The sequence below is a fragment of the Lissotriton helveticus genome, assembly GCF_964261635.1.
Source record: "Lissotriton helveticus chromosome 1_1 unlocalized genomic scaffold, aLisHel1.1 SUPER_1_unloc_10, whole genome shotgun sequence".
Taxonomy (NCBI): Eukaryota; Metazoa; Chordata; class Amphibia; order Caudata; family Salamandridae; genus Lissotriton; species Lissotriton helveticus.
The window spans coordinates 1,103,922-1,126,458 of record NW_027611649.1 but is presented as its reverse complement, the minus strand read 5'-3'; the positions used below and the strand labels follow the sequence as shown (position 1 = coordinate 1,126,458).

The window sequence follows — 22,537 nt, the reverse complement described above, 5'->3', positions numbered from 1 at the left end:
CAAATTAATATCATATTTACCTATTTTAACTCTCCACTAATCCTTTTTGGGTCCCCGAGTAGCATGATACTTGCCGAAAAGCACTTAGACGCCTTATCAGGGGTAGTAAGCACTATATAAAGGAAATGCCAAGAAAGTCTGGGGCCTATGACGGGCGCACTTCCAGTGGGTCGTCTCAAACTGTATGACAATATATATTTTGGGTGAAACGCAATTCAGCAGTCAATTTGACCTACTGAAATGATGTAATCTTGCCGTGCTAAGCACTGTATGTATGCTGTTAAAACAATAAAATAAGAGCTGACAAAAAAAAAGCCCTTACCAACTATGTGGCCGGTTACTTCTGACATGCTGTGAGGGTATCACTCTTCCTTTCTATAAATCGATGTGAGTAACTCGGGATGCAGAGAGCGGCGTTCCCACCACCGCGTGCCTGAAACCATGAACCCCGATTCGCAGAGGCTACTACTTGGGGACAGGCTGACCCCCTCGCTCCACATCATTGGGGATACAGCTGCCACTCGTTTGTTGCCAGAGGAGACCCTAATACAGCGTAGTATTGGTGTTTTTACTGAACTGATAGGACTAATTAATGCACCTGATACAAGTGATTTTAGGGGGAAGTTCAGGACCCTTAACGGTGTCCGTGAACAGTGATGACATGGAGGGAAGTGCCCAGGCTCAGACATCGCTTCTCAAATTGCTGCAATATTTAAAGCGCATCTACCCTCCGGGGAGGGTGTGTATTGGGGGGGAGGTGGGAAAGGGGGGGGGGGGGGGGGGAGGCCACAGATGCAACTTTTAGACATTTAATTTCAGTTATACTCTTTAAATAAACATTCATTTAATCACCAAACCAAAAGCAAAATCCATGTGCAAAGGACCGATTCATGTTTAATTACACAGTTCATCCCTTCTATGAACACCACAAGTCAAATGTTCAACAAAACGCCTTTTCACATATTGTAGTACAGTCACGAAAAGAAACTGGTGTGTAATGGTAAAAATATTACCATTAAGAGCAAATTCGTTTACGCAGCAGAACGTAACTAAACAATGCTGAAGTTTCGAGAAGAAAGCAGTGAAAGTTTTTCCGGCGCGCCATGGCAGCTCCAGCTTATCTCTACAACTAGCGGCTAAAAAAAGTCGAGATAAAATAAAGAACACCTTACCAAAACAACAAGGAAGATACTACCGCAACACTGCTTAGTGGGTAACCAGGTGCTTTCCAAGAGTCACCGAAGCATTGAGGTGAGACACAAGGTAGTTAGCATTACCCCTTCCACCAGCGCTTCCGCCTCTTTCTCAATAACCAGCGTTGAGGGGCGCTCAGCCAATGGCACGCTAGCAGGGCGGAGTCCCGGAGGCGGCCGAAGGGCAGGGGCTACGAATCTTGCGCAGCCGCCGTCTTGCCCAGCTCGTGCACCGCAGGGACCGCTGTAGCAGCACTGGAGCCCCTGGCTGCGTCGCGCCCGCCCGCCCATCCATTGGGAGCCGGGCAGAAGGAGCCTACAAGTAAACAGGGATTCCAGCAAGAAAAGAGCCCGGTGTGGTAAGGGGGGGGGGGGGTGGGGAGCATGTGTGTATGCAGTGTGTGTGTGTGTGTGTGTGTGTGTGCCTGCCTGCCTGCGTGTGTGTATGTGTGTGTGTGTGTGTGAGTGTGGCTGTGTGTGTGTGTGAGTGTGGCTGTGTGTATGTGTGTATGTGTGTATGTGTGCGCGCGCGACTGCATGGCTGACTTCCTGGGAATCTGAGATATGATATGTGCCGGCCGTGCGCGCCCACGAGGTACAATCGGCGCGCGTGTCCGAACCCTGTCTCAGATTCCCAGGAGACTGACAACAATAGTTGTCGAGCTAGACGCATGCTACGCATGCGCACTCTACCTCGACCTAAAAAGTTACCAATCATTGGAGTCAAGTGGCATTTATCTCACTTGCTCGAGGTGTTTAAAATATGTGCAAATGTAGAGGTGCTGAATTGAAACAATAAAACCGTGTGCTTTAAAAAAAATGAACTATCCAGGGTTTAGCCTGGAAAAGCAACGCATTGTCTTTTATGTCTCATTTTATGCACTTGACTATTGCGGTAATATTGACCTAATTTATAACCCCAAAAAAGATTAACTTTAATAAAAGATTGTCAAACCTCGGTCCGAGAATGTGGCAAGTTCCTTTCAGAAGGGCTTGAATGCTATTGTCACTCAGTCTAGTAACTTAAACGGCTGCTAATATGCAATGTGTAACAGCATCCCCTCAAGAAAACCAGGAGGGCTGCAGCAGAAGCGAGTTTGTGTCTGTTATGCTGGCGAAAGACAAGCAGAGTGTGAAAGCAGTTCTGGCTAAAAAATGCTTTCATTTGTCAAACCGCTCATTAAGTAGCAGATTATAAAGCTTTTTATTTTCTAAATGCCAGTCTTTTCCGAAAACGGAGAGGACCACTGGGTGGGGGGCTGATATGCTGCAAAGGTAATGCAGCTTTTCAAGAGTTATTGCTAAAAAATGAACTATGAGAAGTATTTCCAGTACTGACTTACAGCCGAAAATTCGAAAAGTCATTTTAGGATAAACAATGTTTGTCACGCAATAACAATCTGTATGATAAAGCTCCTCAAAAGGTAATAATTTAAAATTAACCTGCAGAGCCTTCGCTGGGGATGGTGTCAGTGATGTTTCCGACTGAAACACAGGAGCATTACTTCAGGGCCACTCTCCCACGCCACGGCCGCTGCAACAGGGACAATCCATTACGTCTCTCTCAGCAATAATTTAATTGGGCACGGCCCGGGGGTCAGAAACTTTTAACATAACTGCTGACAGCACACGGAGGCCCGGGCTGGTGTGAGCAGTAGGCAGCGCTGAAGCTCTCCTTTGCGGGCCGAACACCATGTTTGCAGCGCTACCGCAAACCATAGCCAGCCACCGTAATCCTCCCACAACAACTTCAGCAGAACGTGACACCACCCCGCGGCGCCAATGTGTTTCACAAAACTGGACTGGTCCGTCCCGGATGTCTAGGTAGTAAAGCCATGATTGGCAATAACTCAGCGTGACATCAGGCTGCCTGATAGACGCACAGCGCCGTAAGAACCAACAAATGAAACATTGTAGCAACAATCCTGCTCCCAGCAGCATTAGCTCAGCCACGAGCCCCAAGCCTACCGGAGCAGCATGTGCATGCCACTGACGCCGCGCTGCCAGCTACCACACTACCCCATATCAGTTTTAGGCAGCGACCGCTGAGCCACTTGACAGATTATGAATGACAATGCATTTCAGTGCAGTGATGCGGAGCACCACACTGAAATGTGTTAGTATCACGCCTAATGCGTGATACTTGGCAGGACTGCACATCGGAAGGCCCACAAATCTATCATGCATTTAATGCGAAAATAGCAAAAAGCCAAGCAAACTAACAAGTGACAATTGTCTTTGCAATGGACGAGAGCATCCACCCAAAAGCAAGTTGGAGTATAGAATACTAATGCTACAATGTGTTTTTTTTATGCACTTTTCTCCTAATACAAGTCAATGAAACATGAACATGTGATGGAAACAGTTACTAAAACGACACTAATGAGTATGAGGCAGGGTCTTTTCTCGAGAGAAATGTGAGAAGTTCTTGAGATGCAGATAAAAGATACACAGACAAGCTGCAGAATTATTATTTACGAAAATAACACTTTTGACTACCAATATTCAGTTTATTACAAGATGCAGGAAAGTGTGCAGATGGACAGCACTAAATAAAATGTTTCTGGGCCCTAACAGAATCATGTAACTTTGCAAGCATATTCAGGCAAACAAACATCAAATTGATATAAGATCATTGTAATTTGGTTATGTATTATAACAATGCATGTTATGGCATTCATTTGTAAACAATTATCAGTATTAAGGCCGCAAGTATATGCAGTTACACAGTCTCAATTCCTTCTTCTTAGAGGCCACCACTGCTGCTAGCCAGCTGCATTCAGCAGTGCCTCCTGTGACCTGAAAACCTGCATTTAATCAGTACCAAAGGTCGTCAATGCTTCTAACCAGCTCTGGTCACTGGTGCCACTCACACCCGATCCCCCTAGACCTGTTATTCTTTTAGCCTGCTCGAGTCAGTAGTGGCCCCTACAACCTGTTATCATTCTAGCCAACTCGAGTCATTAGGGGTCCCTTGTGACTTGTTATCATGCTATCCAGCTTCAGTCAGTATTGGCCCCCGGGACCTATTATCCTGCTAGTCAACTCCAGACACTTGTTACCCCTGTAACTTGAATCCTGCTGCTAACTAACGATTTACAAAAGAGAAGCTGAGGCACAAAGACATCACACATAGCACATGCAAGCATAGTGCTGCTTGACTCTGGGAGACCAGCCGTCTTGATCTTTAACACCAGGAGAAACACTCCATCAACTTGAAAAGAATATGACTCCGCTCCCACGGGAGATCAATGTCCTTGTGAATACACGTGTCGCATACATAAAAACATATAGGAGGTGGTTTCATACACTATGGTCAAAAGAGGGAAAACACTCGCCCAATGAGGGTGATGTCATCACCTCCTCGAGAGAAACACCGAGATCAACGCTAACATTTTTAGCGTGGTGTTCGGAAGTAACTTAACATTTTGTAAGTGAGCCCAGGGGAGGAATAATTATCTCTGTTCACATGGTGGAAAGCCAAAGACCCGGCACTCACATCATCTATTGGAGAACTTCACCAACGACCTACCCCTTCTCATGTGGCTCGGGAGTGAGGACTTGGAGGTGCTTTTTCGGTTTATAAATCCTCCATTCGGCCCCAATTGGTGACAGGTGGTTCGTATGAGGTGGTGAATTGCGGATCAAAGATCGGCAGTGATGGTGTGGGGATCGTGGGCGCCATCTTGTAGTGGGTTAGGAGCCCATGTATCACATGGATTGTTGATAGCAATTAAGGTGGCAGGGTTGAAAATCGTTGGAGCGCTTCCATTGAATGTGGCTCTGATTGCGCCTATGAGGAATCCCATTGTGGAAAGGCAGGCGGCGCGGCATGGTTATGATGGGCTGGGTCTGAGAGGGCCACTGGGTCCTGGTGATTTACCCGATGCTATTTCTGAGGCGGCTGAGGTTAATTCCTCTAGTGATATAGGAGTTTCTAGGGAGTGTCGCGCAACGGCGATTAGTGCCTTGGGTGATACATCTCGAAAGAAGTCCTCTATCTGAGATTCGGGTAGGACTTCATGTTTAGTGTAGAGTGATTGATAGAATTCAGCAAAGGGTCTGGCAGCAAGCGTGGGATTGGTGATCAGCTCGCCCGTGTGTGATTTAATAATAGGTACTTGAATCGGTTTTAGAGAGTATTGGCACACTCTGTGTAAGAGTTTCCCTTGTTTATACCCCATTGATAAATCCTGTTTTGTGTAGCCTGCCATGTATGTTTGGCCTCATCTAACTGGATGCTTTGATATCTTCTCTGTAGTGTTGCTAATTGTCGGCGGGCACTACTAACATTTTGCTCTTGTGCCAACATCTCAGTTTTCATGATCTGTATTAAGGTCTGCGTTTTCTGGTGTTTGGCCGCACGGGGAAAAATCCACGTATGGAAGGTTTGATGGCTTCCCACAAAGTAGTGGCGGAATCTGCTGTCTCCTCATTTAATGAAAAGTATTCTAGCAGGGCTTTATGTAGGTTAATTGTATAGCTCGGGTTGTGTAGGTGCCAGGGTGACAATCGCCAATGAAACAGTACCCGTCTGGGACCTGTCCCTAACTGCAGCTGTACGGGGAGGGATCTGATAGGCCTCCGGGTGGGATATCCGACATGATCAACTGATGAGTGTGTTCCCTAGTGATAAATATGTGATCCAGTCTAGAAAACGGCCCATGGATGGTAGAGAAATACATATAACCCCTAATTGTAACTCCTAACTGGTGAATGAAGAGCCCTACACGTGTCGGACCATGCCAGAGCCTCCACCATTGGCCCCAAACGAGACTGTGTATGTTGTGTAGCTGTGGGATGGCATCTATCCTGATCAGGGTGAATGACACAATTCCAGTCTCCCCCTATCAATGCAAGGGCATCCGGTAATGATCCCCAGGTATCAATAATGCGTTCAGTAAATTTGTGACAGAGAGGGGAGCTTACACCCTACCCAGTACTATAGACTCTCCACTGATCAAGCCCATGTACGAGTATGTGTAAATGATAGTCTGCGGTGGATCAAGATAGCCAAACCTCTGAAGCCCTTCATGATGCCAGAGTGAAAGACGTGTATGAAGTCAAAGCAGACCAGGCATGGGCCTTGGTCCCCATCAAGTGTGTTTCCTGTAATAGCAAGACATCCACCCCTAAGCTTTGCGCATGCCTAAGCAGTGGTCGACAAGCAATATCCCAAAAGCAGCTCCCCTTTGCCCTTGCCAAGAAGGCCTTTAACATTCCAAGTCTCCACCTTAATTTCCCCCATTGGATTTGAATTGTTTAGATGTATTGTTAGGGTGTGCAGCAAGTAAGATTACGAGGTGTGTGACAGGTACACCAAGAGAAGATAATACATTGCGGGCTCTTTCGAATCATCAAGTCCAAGTCCTACCCCAATACCTCAAAGAACAATGAAGTATCTGTCGCGGAGTGTAAACAGTTCCCACCCCAACCGGGGTAAAAGCTGAAACAGTCCAATGGTTCCCTGAGGTGACAAGTTCAGGTGGGGTATCCCATATTGGTGCCAGTAAGAGGATATATTGGTTGAGATTACTCACCGGTGATGACCATGTGATCTGTGCTGCTGAAATGTTGAGGTTCATGAGTCAGTTGTCTAGTATCTTAGCTTGTTTGTCGCCTCGGGAGCGTGAACGCCAGGATGATCTAGATCAATGCCTTTGTTTATCTTTTTATTATTATTCTAATGGAGGCGTGGGTCGCCAGAGGAAGAATCTGAGCCCCAAACTGGCCAATAGTTATAGCCTATGTAAGATCGGTTTGCTTTGTCAGTGACCTGTTGTAACAGTGGTTTATAGATGTTGCGAAACGTTTATCCTTTCACAATACTGAAAATGATATTAAATATGAGAAGTTTATATCTTTGCAGCTCATTTACAGTACCCGCTCAGCTCCTAAATAGACTTTAATTCCTTTATTTGCACTTACTGAAAATCTGTGCTTTGCATTGTATTCTCATTCTAAACACTTGCAATCAGGAAAAAAGAAGAAGTCATCAGCGGGGCATTAAACACATTCTCCCAAAACTGTTGTTAACCTTTGTAGTGCTGAAGAGGAACTAATGTCGGTAAATTGACCCATTCACTGGTCAACAAGCAATATACCAAAAGCAGCTCCCCTTTGCCATCCTTCTCTTTGTGTTGTTCTGATTGCTCTATTTCAGTCAAGTCAAGTAAAAATTAACTTTATTCGGCTAATTAAAGCCATAAAAGTACAACACCAAAAAAGAAAAGCGGGTTATTCTGCAAACATTATACAGTTAGGTCCCACTGTTTTAACAAGCCATAAAACAAACATATAAAATAAATAAGTGAATAATAAAACCATAAGACAATTGATAGTCATCATAAAATCCTACTCGAGACAAAATTCATGGTCTGCAACCCCCTTGGGGAACAACAAAATAAGATTCACACCTTCATATAATGTGACAATTCATACAAAATTAGAACACACATCATAAAAACCATGACAAGAAAAAAGATACATAAATAAGAGATCAGCCACCATAACATGATTAGACCTGAGAGTACAAAATGAAATTTGCCCAACATTCATCTTGCTCATATTTACAGTTAAAAATAAGAAAAATTCATATTAAACAAGACTACAACATACAGAAAATAAAAATATGTTCTTTCAATAAAATGACATAACATGATTAGGAACAGTATCCGCAGGCTGACTCAAGGGCAACCTACTCCTATGTCTAATCCCCCCCATTAGGAAACTGGCTACCCCAAAACAGACCATAGGTGACACTAGGTTTGTAAGTAGACCAACGCCGGCCTAACCTGTACAAAATTACAACCTCTAATGAGATAACCCTTCTGCGCAATAGATTGTAATAAGCACAGAAAAACGATATATGAAGAGTGTCTTGATCCGAGAAGTTGTCACAGGGGCAGGGATTTAATGTACCCTCCTTAAAGTAGCCTTTAGGGAAGGCAAGTAGCCAAGGAACCATATTCAATCTAAATCTTGTCAGAACAAAAAGATGGTAAGGTTTATTTATATATGATAGATATGGTTGCATCTGTTGGCCCAAGCTCAATGTGACAAATCTTCTCACCATAGGTTTTTTCAGTTCATTCTCCTCCCTTAGTCCTTTTCGTCTGTCTAGAAACTGCTGCTTGACGTCTCTAATGGCCAGTTTACCCAGTGCTTTAGGACTCAAGAATAAGTCGGGGTAGCCAAGATTTCCCATCTGATCCTTAATGTATTTCATCCAAGGAATCTCTAACACCTTTTCTAAGGTAAGACAGTCTCGGATGATCAGTTGATTTAAGTTTGGGGTCGGTTGGGCTCAGATTCTCCACCAACGTAGTAAAGACGCAGCCGCAATCTGATCAGAAATAAAAAACGCTCCCAGTTCCTCATGTATGTTAAAAATTGGGGTGGATGCAGGGACAGAGAGCAGTATGCGCTTAAAAATATTCTCGGCCCCTTGAATTTCTTTCATATCTGTATAACACCAAATGTTGCTGCTGTAAGTCGCCATAGGAACACACTTGTCATTATAAATCTTCATAAGTGCGGGGAACGGTTTTGATCCTATTCTTTTTGTAAAGTCTAGAGTAGTCCCCGATGCTCTAACTAACATGTTCTTTTTATGTGCACGCTGCGTGCACCATGAGCGTTGATCATCAAAAACAACCCCTAAATAGGGAAAAGTGGGGACTTTTACTAACTCAACTCCCTTGCAATAGAAGTTAGCCTTCGCTGCCCTCCTAGAGCCTATGGTCATGGCATGCGATTTATTAAAATTAGTAATTAAATCCAGCAACTCCATAAAATCTATAAAACAATTTTAAAGCAGTTTTTTGTATTTTTTTGCAGTTTTATATAGCGCAAACTTGACCCGAATCGGGTATCAGAGCGCTTTACATAGCACCAGTTACGTTACATGAGGATACACATTCATTTTTGTTAGGCACGGGGAGATTAACCCCTTCCATGCTGGTCACGAACCCCAGCCGTCATGCACTACGGTGCTCATATGCTGATGACGGCTGGGGTTCGTCATGGCCCGCCCGTGTTCTGCCGGCGGCCGCACACGGGGAAAATCGCGGCCGCACGGAAGGGGTTAAGGGCCATATGTAGGTAACAGGGAAATACCGATCCTAAACACCGAATTTTAATGATTCGGTATTTAGGAATCGGTATTCCAGATGTAGGTAAGAATTCGGTAAAAAAATACCGAATTCTTAATATTTGTTATTACCGAATCGGTAATTGAGAATTGGTAATAACGAATACCTGCCCATTCATTCCTATGGGCTTGGAGGCCCATAGGAATGAATGTGAAGACATTCTTTATTACCGATTTGGTATTACCGAATCGGTAATACCGGGAGGTATTTCGAGGGTGCCAGGGTCACCCCTGAAATGTGCATGTGTGCACATGCGACACACATGTATGCCCTAAGGGCACCGATGTGTGCCACATGGAACATTTCAAAAACCTAAAAGTGCTTTTTGAAAGGAAATCGCTATTTACCACCAACTTGGAGTTGGTGGTACATAGCGATTTCTTAAGGCTGAGGTGCACTGTTTTAAGTGCTTCCTACATTGCATTTAAGGAATCGGTATTACCGATTCCTTAAATGCAAGGCCATAAGGAATCGGTATTAAGGAATTGGTATTTACAGATTCCTTAATATCGAATTCTCCCTACATCACAAATGCCTAAATACCGGTCGGTAACGGTGAAATTTAACGAATTTCACCGTTACCGATCGGTATTGGGCTACCTACATATGGCCCTAAGTGATTTGCCCAGAATCACAGGATGTTTAGCGACATTACCGAGACTCGTACCCAGTTCCCCAGTTCTGAGGTCGAGCGCCCTAGCCGTTAGGCCAACTCCTCTTCCCTTGCAGTTCTGGCCAACAAGACCGCGTCATCTGCATACAGAAGCGCTGGATTAATTTTGGTACCGGCTCTAGGTATATCTTTACAACAGAAAGCCAGAGAATCTCCTAATTTATTAATATAGAGGGTGAACAGCAAGGGGGCCAATATGCACCCCTGCCGATCCCCTCTCACCCCTTTCCGTGGATGGCAGGCAGAAATGAAATCAGGTCAGCATCTAGCCCAGGGGTCTCCAAACCGGTCCTGGAGGGTCGGATCCATGCCAGATTTTTAAAATAACTACATGTATCTCAATGGGGATATCACAAAAATCTGGTATGGATCCGGCCCTCCAGGACCGGTTTGGAGACCCCTGATCTAGCCCTATATGTTAAAGAATCAGCCACAGCTTTGACCTAGTAACAAGGTCAAAGGCCAAGGTTAAATCCATAAAGGCCAGATGGAGATCCCCGCGCTTTGCGACTGTATACTTCCCTATCACCAAATGCAGGTTAAGGCGACTATACTTATTTGGTCAAGCCACTCTGTTAAACTAGCCAAAACAAAACAACTTTCCCCATGATTTTGGCCGCGGAATCAAGGAGCGACTTGGGCCTGTAACAAGCCGGATCATCCCTTGCCCCCTTTTTTAGGTCTCGCGGAGCAGTGCTGCGCAGCGCGAGGCATTTTGTAATCGAAAAACTGGTTTTTAGCACTGACCTAGGAATCGCACACGCTCGTGCGATTCCTTTTGTGCTACCCCATTGGCCTTTGCATGCGTCTTTTTATAAAAGACTGCACGCAATTGGCCAAAGGCGGGCGCATTGCCTAATGGTGTCGATTACGTGCTTGGTGCGCGTAATAGACACCAATATGACGTCACGTGGTTTCAGGCAAGCACGTCTCCTGTCGCGCACACCACTCGCGGGGTTGTTCATTATTTGTTTTGGGATCCATTTTACGGGGCGAAGCAAGTTAACACTGACATCTTGTTCTTTCTGCATTTCCCCATCCTTTTCTCTATATCTTTCTCATTGTGTGTATATATTTTGTAATTGTTCGACTGTTGCTTGCTACATTGCCCAGTCGCCCGACTGAGCCCACGCTGTTATCTTCACTCGCGGGAGTGTCTGTCGTCATTTCCCTTCCCCTTGATGGGCTTAACATGCACTTTAAATAAGTTTTATTGAGAAATGATTAAGCGGAAATTTTTTAATATAGTCATTATTTACAGATCGCTACATTGCCCAGTCGCCCGACTGTGACCACGCTGTTATCTTCACTCGGAGGAGTGTCTATGTCGTCATTTCCCTTCCCCTTGATGGGCTTAACATGCACTTTAAATACGTTTTATTGATAAATGATTAAGAGGAAATTGTTTTTAATATAGTCATTATTTACAGAAGCAATATTTATTCGTCAGAAATAATCTTGATTATACAATATTGCTAGGAAAGATAGTGTAAGGCATTCTTTTCAAACAGAAAGGACGTTTAGTATTAACAATAGCGACAAATATTTTAAGTAAACAATAATAATAAAATCATAATAATAGTATGTTGGACTTGACCCTTCTGGCAGGTTCACCCCTGAACTTTTTGCTTTTAATTGTGACCTGGTGTTAGTGATTTTTGGTTTCTGCGCACTTTACCACTGTGTCCCAGGGTAAAGTGCGTGCGTGTGGTAAGGTTGGCCTGCCCTCCCATAGGAATGCATGGGGAATGTATGCGTCCCTGGTAGTTCCTGATGCTTGGGGAGTGCAGGTGCGAGTTTGGTATGTGCGGACTCGTGTGATTAAATGCTGCGCGATGATGTGTGCAGCGTTATTGTGTCTAGTGTGGACGTGCCACTTCTAGAAGTTGGTGTGCCTGTGCAGTGAATGTGCTGGCTTGTGATTGGCTGGCGCTGGCTGGTGTGCCCGGCTCGAGGAGTCAGGATGGGTCTGCCCCGGTGGTGAATGGGAGATCTGCATGTTGATGGCCGGGGAGGAGTACACCTGGCACCTGAATAGGGCTGGGCTTTACCCTCACAATGCTGGCTCCACCCCCTGTGGTGTGTCTGATGTCCCTGATTCATCCTGTGAATAGGCAGAGGGGCTGAGCAAAACAAAGTGCTCAGGAACCAGTTGCATCTGGTTCGCCCCTTGCCTGCCCCTTTGACAACAAAGGATTTCTCTGTATAAAAAGAGGCTATGACCTCTTGTAAAATGTTCTTGTTTGCCAACTTGAATCTACCAGGGGCGTGCTGCTGCTGGGGACCAGGGGAAGGCTTGCCTCCCTGGGCCCTGCCCAGCCCCTGGATACCTGGAGGAATTTCCTTTTCTGGGAGCTGCTGTTCTCCACCTTTCATGTCCTGGACCTCTGGGATCCCCTTCCCTCCTTTTTGGATGTTGCCAAGGCTTATTACAACTGTCATGTGCCTCATTTTGGGGATTAGGCGCTTTGATTTAACCTCCCTGGGATAGGGAGAGCTTGGGGGCTGAGCAGTGCGGCGCTGCAGCCCTCCCCGAGGGGATCCCCCCTCCTCTTTGTGACCTCGCAGGTGCCCACCCTGCATCATGGCCGCTACTAGTTATCCGAAATTCGCAGGAGCATACCCTGCGTTATGCCCCGATATAAGTGCATCTTTTATCCCCTTATTTTTAAATCCGAGTGTGCCCACCCCTCGTATTGGCCCCCGAGATTCACCGCAGCGGCCCGAGCCGCGGTAACATTGCAGCCGCGTCCACGGCCCGCCTGGTTGTGGGCGGGGCCGCTGGACGGAAGCGGAAGTGCGGCCATTTTGCGCAAAAGGAAGCCTTGGTCCCGCCTTTCCGGTCTCCCGTGTCGAGAGGGAGACCGGAGTTGCTGCGCTCCCGTACTGCCGCTTCGGGAAGGTGGTGCTCCCGTGTCGAGAGGGAGACCGGAGTTGCTGCGCTCCCGTACTGCCGCTTCGGGAAGGTGGTGCTGCGTGGGGAGGCCGGGAGCCTGTCCCGCCTCCCCGGGTCGCCGAAGAAGGGACGTCCGCCCGGGGCTCCCTTGAAGTGGAGAGAGAGCCCCGGGGCTGCCAGCAGAGAGGAGCCGAGGTGTTGAGGGGCTCCCGTGTCCTGAAGGGAGCCCTGGCAGAGAAGTCCCGCACCGCCGACCAGAGGAGTCCCACATAGCTGGTGAGTGGGGCCCATTGCGTTCCTTGGGGGAGAGGGGGGGCGTCGGGGCACATTGCCACTGCCCGCCCCCCCCAGTAGCGCTATCGTCATTGCGGGGCTATTTGGTGAGGGAGAGCGGCCCCGGTGGACAGCGGGCCGCTCCCCCCAGATTGGCAATATTTGTTTGGAGCCCACAAGGCTCCCCCGGGCATTATTGTATTTTGAGCCCACGAGGCTCCAAGGCCCCCATTCGTTTTCAGAGCCTAGAGGGCTCCAATGGGCGCATTATTTGTTCTAGAGCCTCCGTGGCTCCCACAAGAGGCATGTTCATTTTCAGAGCCTAGAGGGCTCCAAGGTGCGCAGTATTTGTCCTAGAGCCTAGAAGGCTCCCAGTTTGCGCAGTTTTGGTTCCTGAGGGGCTAGTGAGAGCCCCTGTCGCAATTTGCCTCCCAGCTGCCCAGCAAGTAGTGGGCAGCTGCACCGTTTAGGCTTTTATTCCTAGGGGACATGTTCTTTTGGACTCAGGAGTGAGTCGCACTCCTTCGCCCCTACTTTGGCCTTCTCCAGCTGCGCAGCACTTGGTGCCAGCTGCAGCGTTTAGGCCCCTTGCTATTGTCCCCAGCTGCCCAGCAAGTAGTGGGCAGCTGCTACATTTAGGTATTGGCGAAGTGGCGCAGCCTGGACTTTGATGTGAGTTATGTGCTAGATGTGATTTCTGTGCTAATTGTGATTTAGGTGCTTCTTAGGCTGCTAGGAAATGTACTTTGTAGAATGTTTTGCGCACCCTGTTCGGATACCTCTGAATGTGTCTTTATGCATAATGTATCTTACCTACACCGCTGAATGTGTTTTTATGCATCATGTGTGAAGCTCTGCTTGTTCTATGTTCTAAGTGCTAGTTCTACCAAGTTCTTGGTACAGGTGGCCCTGTCCTGTACATATATCCCCTGTAAATTCTGCCCGTGCCTGTTGGCACATTGTAAAGTCTGTGTTTTAATCTAATGTGTTTGTTATAATACAACGGCTATTTTTATATAACCTTGTGTGGAGTTCCTTTTGTGGGGGGCCTGGGATGTTGTTGCTGGGGGTGCGTGCGCAAATGCTTTACACATTGCCTCCTAGATAAGCCTGACTGCTCGTGCCAAGCTACCAAGGGGGTGAGCAGGGGTTATCTTTGGCGGGTGACTTCCTTGCCCTGACTAGAGTGGTGGTTTCTGCCTGGCTTTGGCGCAAGCCTTAGCCAACCAGAAATCCCTATTTCTAACATAGTATATATAAAAAAAATACCCTCATCGATAACAATGATAAAAGCTAGTGTTTGGTGACAAAGTGTACAATTATCCCGTATGGAAGGAATGTTTTACCGAAGGTACAGTGCATAAAAAGCTCACCCCTGATGCGTGACATGCACCCGAGCTGTGAGGTGCTTGCCGCAGCCCTCTGTGCACACGACGTCTCCTGCTGACCACTGCGCGCAACCCTACCCGGGACCCGTACATCCATAGGGTGCCCCTACCTAGGCAGCGTACAGACGGAGAACAGCGCTTAGAAATACGACGGTCACATGGCAAACAGCGTTTTTTTTTTTCAAAAGGTGGCAGACACCTGAAACAGGCAGGTAGCTATAGAGGCAGAGTGACAGACAGAGCTAGATAGACAGAGAGATTCTTTTTGAGCCATGTAGTACAACAGAAAGAATTTCGTGCAGCATGGCGGAAAGTAAAAAAGAAAAGAAAAAGAAAGCCCTATGACCAGTCGTCTCTGGCTGCATCAGAGCCTTTCTTTTTTCGGGCTAAAAAACATTGACAAACTCCTTAGATCTTATGATACCAATAAGCTTTGCCAATGCTTATATGACTTTGTATAAGGAGCCAGTGCTTTAATTTGAGCCAGCAGTTTTTTGTGCTCGGCACCGGTACTTACTTGTCAGCACCAGCTCTTGTGACAGTCCGCCACATGTGACTGTCTGAGATGTGCACAATCGTGTTTATTAAGTCAAATGACATTGAAAATTAATAATACCAGCCTCTCCCACTATTAGAGGTTTGCGTGGTCTGAGCTTCCCCCTCGCCACAAAATGTCTGAGGCTTAAGGGCTCTGACAACAAAAAACAACATCTCTCCCTCAGCACAACAAGAGGTGATCGTCAGACCTGCAGAACTCGCCGCTTCGAAACAGCCAGGACATTGACCTTATTTTTTCTACTCCTTCTGAAACCCCGGGCCCGGGCTGCAATTTCATCTATGTCTGGGTGAGTGGCCAAGCAAGGGAGGTTTGTGGCTCTTTCTGCCCCCCTGAGCATCTAAACTTACTTCCATGGAGTGAACTTTTATGGTGTATGTTGTCCGGTGTACACAAGGGGCACATTCTTTTTTTTTAATGTTGTTTGTGCTGTGAAATCCGTGCTGTAGTGTCTGTATTTTGCATCTTTTTTGTGGTTCGCATTTTCTTACTTTTCTACTCCCTGCTGTGTTTACTTGTCTGTTGGTTTATAGGGTGTGAAATACGCACACAGCCTTGCTGGTTTTGTATGACTTTTGGTCCAATGGTCTTATCTGTAATTGTCCTTGTAGAGGAGTTTTTGGGTGTGCTTTTGGCTGCTTCATGCCCACAGAGGAGGCCTAGTTTTGCAACCACAGCCTGTTCTAGTGCAGGAAACATGAGCAGCCCCACACCAGGCCTTCAAAAGTCAAAATGAGTGCCTTTCTGAGTTTTTAGAGGGCTACTTTTCCTGAGCAAACGGCATCCCTTCCCTCGAAGTGTTTCACGTGTAGAGGGATCAGTGTGTTTGTACTCCGTCAGTGTAAATTGTGTATTGCTCCTGCTCAATAGGCAGTTTTTGTTACTGCTCTGCGTCTGTTTGTCCCACATGGATAGTCACCTCTCCCCCACATAGCCACATACCCACTTCCCCCCTCATCTTTCTCTCACACTCCCACACCCTCTACCCACTCATCTCGAAATACCACTGCCCTCTCTCATCCCTCCCTCACACAAACTGTCTCCTCTCTATACTGCCTACTCACAGATGCTACCTCCCCATACCTCCTCACGCTGTGCGCTAGGCCACCTCTCGCCTCCCCCCGGTACCCCTTCCACTTGTCCCTCTATCTCTTGTACTCTCTTACACAACCCTCTTGCTCTCTCACACACTACTTCTGCCTCTCTCAAGTGGTTGACTCAGGTTTTCAAGCAAAGTTTCTATACCATAACTGTTCAAACTTTCTGTCCCTCCGACCCACGCTCTCCTCCTCTTCTTAAGGTATCTTCTGCATACACAAAACTTCACTCTTTATGCGTCAATGATCTGCTGTCACCTTCTTTCTATCTTTCTCATACATATTTCTGCTCCTCTGTCTCAAGTTCAATACCTGCTCCCTACACTCTATCTATTCTGTGCTGCTCTCGCCACTATCTATTCACCATGGCATACAATTCCACTATACAAATACATTTGGCAACACACAAATATACAACTAACAATTCGAATACAACCTGCATATTTCTGCTCTAGTCCACAGCACATACATCCATTTAACTCCAAAACAAAACACACAGGTAAAAAACATTATCATTTATAACGCCAATAGCCCCAACTCTCACAAATGTGAACCCTATAGCATTGCAAATGCTTGTTTGATAGGTAATGGCATCAGAATTAAGTCAGAAACTTATTTGCCACACTTGGCACATATTGTACAGTGTAATTTAGACAAACAACTTAATTGCCATGTGAGCCAATACAGCCACCGCCGCCCACCACAGCCTCATCAGATACACTAGAAGAAAGCACTCCAGGACAGAATCTCCACCCACGCACACAACAGCAAGGAACTCTTCGACATCAAAGAGTTCGCCCAACCCAACAGTGAGACAACCGAAATCTCCCCCCCGACCTCTGCGACAGACTTGGCACCTTCTTCCACCACAAAATCAAGACCATCTATGACAACTTTGACGACAACAACCTACACAAGGAACCTACACCCACCACCCCCATACACCATGCAGCTTACGCTAGACAGCTGGACCGCTGTCACCATTGAAGGCACCCTGAAGACTATGAAGTCAATCCATTCTGGGGCACCCACCCACCTGCCCCCACCAGATCTACCACAGACCAGCTGACATCATCGTCCTAGCTTCGTCAAATCATCAACAGCTCCTTTGAGACAGCCTCCTTCCCCGACGACTGAAAACATGCCGAGATCAACCCTCTCCTGAAAAACCCCACAGCGGACCTCACCGACCTCAAAAACTACAGACGGATCTCCTTACTCCCGTACCCAGCAAAGGTCATCGAAAAAGTCATCAACAGCCAGCTCGCATCCTTCATAGAAGAAAACATCCATGACTCGTCCTAATCTGGCTTCAGGAAAAACCACAGCACCGAAACCGCCCTGCGACAGACATCTGCTCCCTCCCTGACAGAAGAGAGACTGTGGCCCTCATCCTCCTGGACCTATCCACAGCCTTCAACAGTCTCTCAAAGCACCATAGTCCACAGACTACATGACGCAGGACCTGGGGCCTGGCCCTCAGCTGGATCCGCTCATTCCTCTCTGGCAGGACACAGCAGGTCAGGGTCCTGCCCTTCCTCTCGGATCCCACACTGACCACCTGCGGAGTTCCCCAAGGATCCTCCATCAGCCCCACACTGCGACTATATGGCTCTGCTCGCACCAATCGTCAGATCCCATGGTCTCAACATTGTATCCTATAGAGACGACACCCAACTCATCCTCTCCCTATCCAACTAACAAAACATCTCCATACGAAACTTTTAAGAAGGGATGGTATCTGTCGCCAGGTGAATGAAGAACAGCTGGCTACAACAAAACGGACAAAACAGAAATACTCATGAAGGGCCCACACCAGATGCCTGGAACAACAGACACCTGGTGGCACCCCCGCCCTTGGGAACCCACCCTCCCACACCACCCACGCAAGCAATCTCTGAATCATCCTGGACTCCGAACTCAAAATGGACCGTCAAATCAATGCTGTCTCCTCCTATTTCCATACCTTCTGCCTCCTACGAAAGACCTTCAACTGGATTCCTCTAGAGCACAGAAAGAACGTCACCCACGCCTACGTTAGCAGCAGACTGGACTACAGTAATGCACCCAACGTCGGGATCAACAAGAACCTTACCTGCAAACTCCATAACGCCTCCACCAGACAAGTCCTCAACCTACCATGTCATTGCCACAATGTTTCAGCAGGTCAAACACAAAGGTTATAACTATTTCACACCCTTTCTTACCACTTGGGTCAGTACTGATCCTAACCCATTACCAATTGCAGCAATAGTTACTACACCTTTCAAGATTAAAACCACATTCAGGTGGTGCACTACAAAAGTCTTTATTTAGTTCACTAAACCCTTCCCAACACTACTGGCAATTCAAATTTAGATGTATTCTTTAGCAATTGCCTGACAGTGTAAGTATTTTCTAGAAAGATATTCACAAACTTTGTGTAAAATTCCACAAGGTATAAAAGTGCCCCTGTATCTTCTTTACTTTTGGGATGAGGGGCAGTGTTAATTGACTCCATCAACTTCTCCTTTGGTTTAATACCTTCCCTGCCAACTTCTTGCCTCAGATAGGCTACATCACCCTTAAGTGGTCAAACCTTTTTGTTTGAAAACTCCCAACCAACTCCTTCAAATTTTTATTGTGCCCATTTTCACGGTAGTGATTTCGTGTGTATTGGCGAAAAAAGTGCAATTAAAAATACCTCCTTTCCTGTGTACCGTATATTATTAGCCATGAAGGGGTAAGGTTAAAAACTGCGTGAGGTGCTTGGGTGGATGTATTAATAGTCAACTGCACCTAAAGGATTATTGTGTTGGTGAAAAGTACAGACTGTCAAGGCCAGCCTGCTCCGTTCTCCAAAACAGACTTCAGGCAGTTTTAAGTAGACACATGCGCAAGAGCCTGATGGCAGCATTGATGGAACTGAAAGTTAAGCAGTATGGGCTGAGCTGCTGGCAGCCCGATTCTGCAATAATTGGAGTCCTCTGACAGGGATGTGGAATTCCTATAGCGCGGAGGGATAGATTATATAAAGTGGATTTTGTTACATGAGAAGTGGATTTACAAGGCAAAGTGTCCCATGGACAAGCATTCTATCACTTTCTATACCCCTGCTCTAGGCCTGCCCACAAATTACAATTAAAAGAGTCACATTCCAATGCAGCTCTGGGTGTATACAGCATCAACCCTGTACTCCTGAAGCTGCTTGTCCAATATCAGCTGCCTTTTACAACTCCTCCCTTTCCAAGTCGTCACACTGCGACGACTTGGAAAGGATGGGGTTTCAGCATTTGCAAGATGGTCTTGTGCTCTAAACAAAATACACTGCACATGCTTCTGAGCATCATGTATTCTGTTTACAGCATTAATGCAGACAAAGAGCTACAGCTGGGCCTCTTTGAAAGGCAGCGTTGTGGACTATTGGGGTGCAGAGCCTCCGGCCCACCAAAACATACCCTCATAAACATCTGCTTCACTTGCACTACAAGACATTCACTGGTTTTACACCTCACCACTTTCAAATTCTACCAGCCGCCACTGCACTGCTGTGTCCCCAACTGACATCGGTCACAAAATGGTTGAATTGTGGAAACATGTGGAAGATTTTGGGAGAATTCATCATCTGACATTTGAACCCTAGATCTCTATGTAGCTAATCTGCACTTCACTGGCAGCATGCGGCCTGAAATTAACATCTGGATGGTAAAGATCACTGAAGTGCATTACTACTGGGTAGTTATTCCCCATATCTAATATCTGTCAGTAACCCGTGAGACTCATGGGGAATAATGGCTTCTTTGCAAATTTAGAAAAGTACAAGGACCATTGTTGACGGGATAATATATCCATAATAACGTTAAAGGAGGTATGATCAAATAATATCTTTAATTTCAATATCGAAGTAACACTTGTCAAATTATTTCCCACCCCCAGAAATGAACCACTTAAAACTCTGTACTGGCATTTGACACGACGAAACAATGCCAAAATAAGGGTTATATAGGACTAGTGTGCAGAAAGCAGTGCCTCTATCGCTCACAAACAATAGGAAATAATTCTGTTGGGTAAATTAACGTGTAAGACAAATACTAACAGTTTTCTAAAATGTCCTAATGGATATTTCTTCTTGCACATGCGCTCTGCTCAAATGAAGTCTCACTTCTGGGCACCCGCTGAGAATCAGAGAGAGAGTGGATTTTGCCTAGAATCACACAACTGATTCAAATGGAAAATCCTGCATTCAAAGGATGTCTCTCTACACTATCAGCAGCAACCTGGCCACTTGCCCATATCTTGGCTGGATGTTCTTCTCGTACTGCATTATTTTGGCAAAAACAATGGAATAAGCCCTTTATGATTATGAGGGAGATGTACTGAAAGTAAATAAATATTAATGTTCCAGGATAAAAACTGTAATGGATACCGCTCTACCTGTCACAACAGTTATCGTTTTTAAATAAATTGTATAGGTTTTGTCAGAAACTTAACAGTTCACACAAATAAGTGGTAGTCGCCTTGAACATGCAAACGCCACTTGACACACACATAAATAACGATTAAGCAGAGGTTTGGACTCACAAGTATCTGCTATACATCTGCTGTACTCTTCAGCACCTGTCACTGTTTCAAAATAGAGACAGAGCTGGGCGTGCCACTGTAAACCCGAGCCAGGCTCTGGCTCGGCTCGAGGTTCTGTTGGAACCTCAGTCCCATAGCGAGCCGGGGTTCTGCTGCCACACTTGCTCTACTCGGAATGTGACTCTGAAACTTGAGAACCAGGTGCGACTCTCGGCGGCAGCTTCACATCCTGTGACTCTGGGCAAATACCTTATTTATTTTGAAAGTTTTATAGAGCGCGAACAAGATCCTTGCGGATATCAGAGCGCTTTACAATTAGTGAGGTTAATTATACAAAAGATACATGCAGGTAAATTACGTATACATAACATGTTGTGCAACGTAAAGCAATAGGGTCGAAAACAGGAAAGACCCGTTGATTCATGACAATGGCATATACAATGACTAGGTTGTCTAGTTGGTCCCTGGTCATAATAAGGAATACCGGTGAAGGTACGAATGTTCTCAGAATTTCCTTAGCCTATGTTAAGGTGAATTTTGCCATGATCTTAATCTTACTCTGCCTAAAAAGATGAATGTGACCTTGTGTAATGTAACTAGTGGTCATGTACATAACTTTGGGTTGAGCATGTAACATATAAGAAATGCAGAAAAGGCTAAAAACAAATCATTAACACTAAAAAGGAAAAACAAATAAATACGCACTTAGTGGCTGATTTTTACACCGTGAACCCAGAAATACTGGATGAATCGCAGCTTCCCAGCGAAAACTGTGTGATCTTTGGCACTTATTTAATTTGACCAAAACTCCTTTTACTTCATAATTATGGATGAAAGTGTCTTCAAAGACGGAGTTCAGGATACCGGCGGGATAACAACCGGTCTTTGATTTCATGGACCTGTATGTTGCCTGATAACGGCCTGGTCCACACACAGGGCTGACCTGGGACGGGTCTGGCCTCTTACTTCACCAATGCATGCATGGAAACATTTTAAAAGAGGCAAGAAGGAGATTTAAAAACAAAATGATTTGGAGAATGTATTGTCCCGCATTAACTTCTTTTGAACAGAGGCAATTTAAGGCGGGAGAGGCCCAAAGAGAGGTTTATTTTGGCTCGAGGAGCCGATCCAGGCACCGGGCTCGGGCCAGAGACGAGCCAGGCAAAGGGCTCTGCTTTCCCTGCTGTGTCTCCCGCATCTCGCGGCCGCCCCCCTCCAGGGCCCACGCACTCTCCCCGGGCCGCACCGGCTCGAGGCCCGCACATGGAACCCCTGCTCCTCACCTGCGGATACGAGGCTTCTCGTCCGGCGGGCTCGGCCTCCAGCCGCGCTCTCTGGGCTCAGACCCGACAACGGGGCTCCGGCGGCAGCTGACACCGGACACAGGGAAGAGGTCAGAGAAGGGCGCAGTGCGCGTGCGCATGCGCGGAGCGCAGACACAGACCATCAGAAGGAGCCCCGCCATTGGGGCATTCCCGGAAGATGAAGTCCCCATGGTGACGTGCGCATGCGCGGAGCCGCAGACACTGACTGCCAGGATGAGTCTCGCCATTGGGCATTCCCGGAAGAGGAACTCCGCGGGCAAAGGTCGCGGTGCCGTTTGAGACGCGTAACTTCCGCTCTTCCTCTACTCTCGCGTTTGTTACGGAAATAAGAAATGTCCTCGCTATAGTGAAGGAAACGTGTACTTCTGTTATGAACGCGGAGGCGAGGATTCTGCACAACGTTATTCACTTTTTATTAACGGC

At 46.5% G+C, this 22,537-nt stretch overlaps 1 protein-coding gene across 2 annotated transcripts in view; it reads right to left on the bottom strand.

The window, feature by feature from the left end:
• The window catches only part of LOC144805459 (uncharacterized), a 197,389-nt gene extending 175,106 nt beyond the window's left edge, over positions 1–22,283 (bottom strand). Inside the window, exon 1 of one of the 2 annotated variants that reach the window (XM_078672009.1) lies at positions 22,073–22,283. The gene's annotated coding sequence lies outside the window, so the exon portion shown is untranslated. The remainder of the gene's footprint in view (positions 1–22,072) is intronic. The other variant, XM_078672008.1, reaches the window with a different exon arrangement.
• Positions 22,284–22,537: the final 254 nt, after the last annotated feature.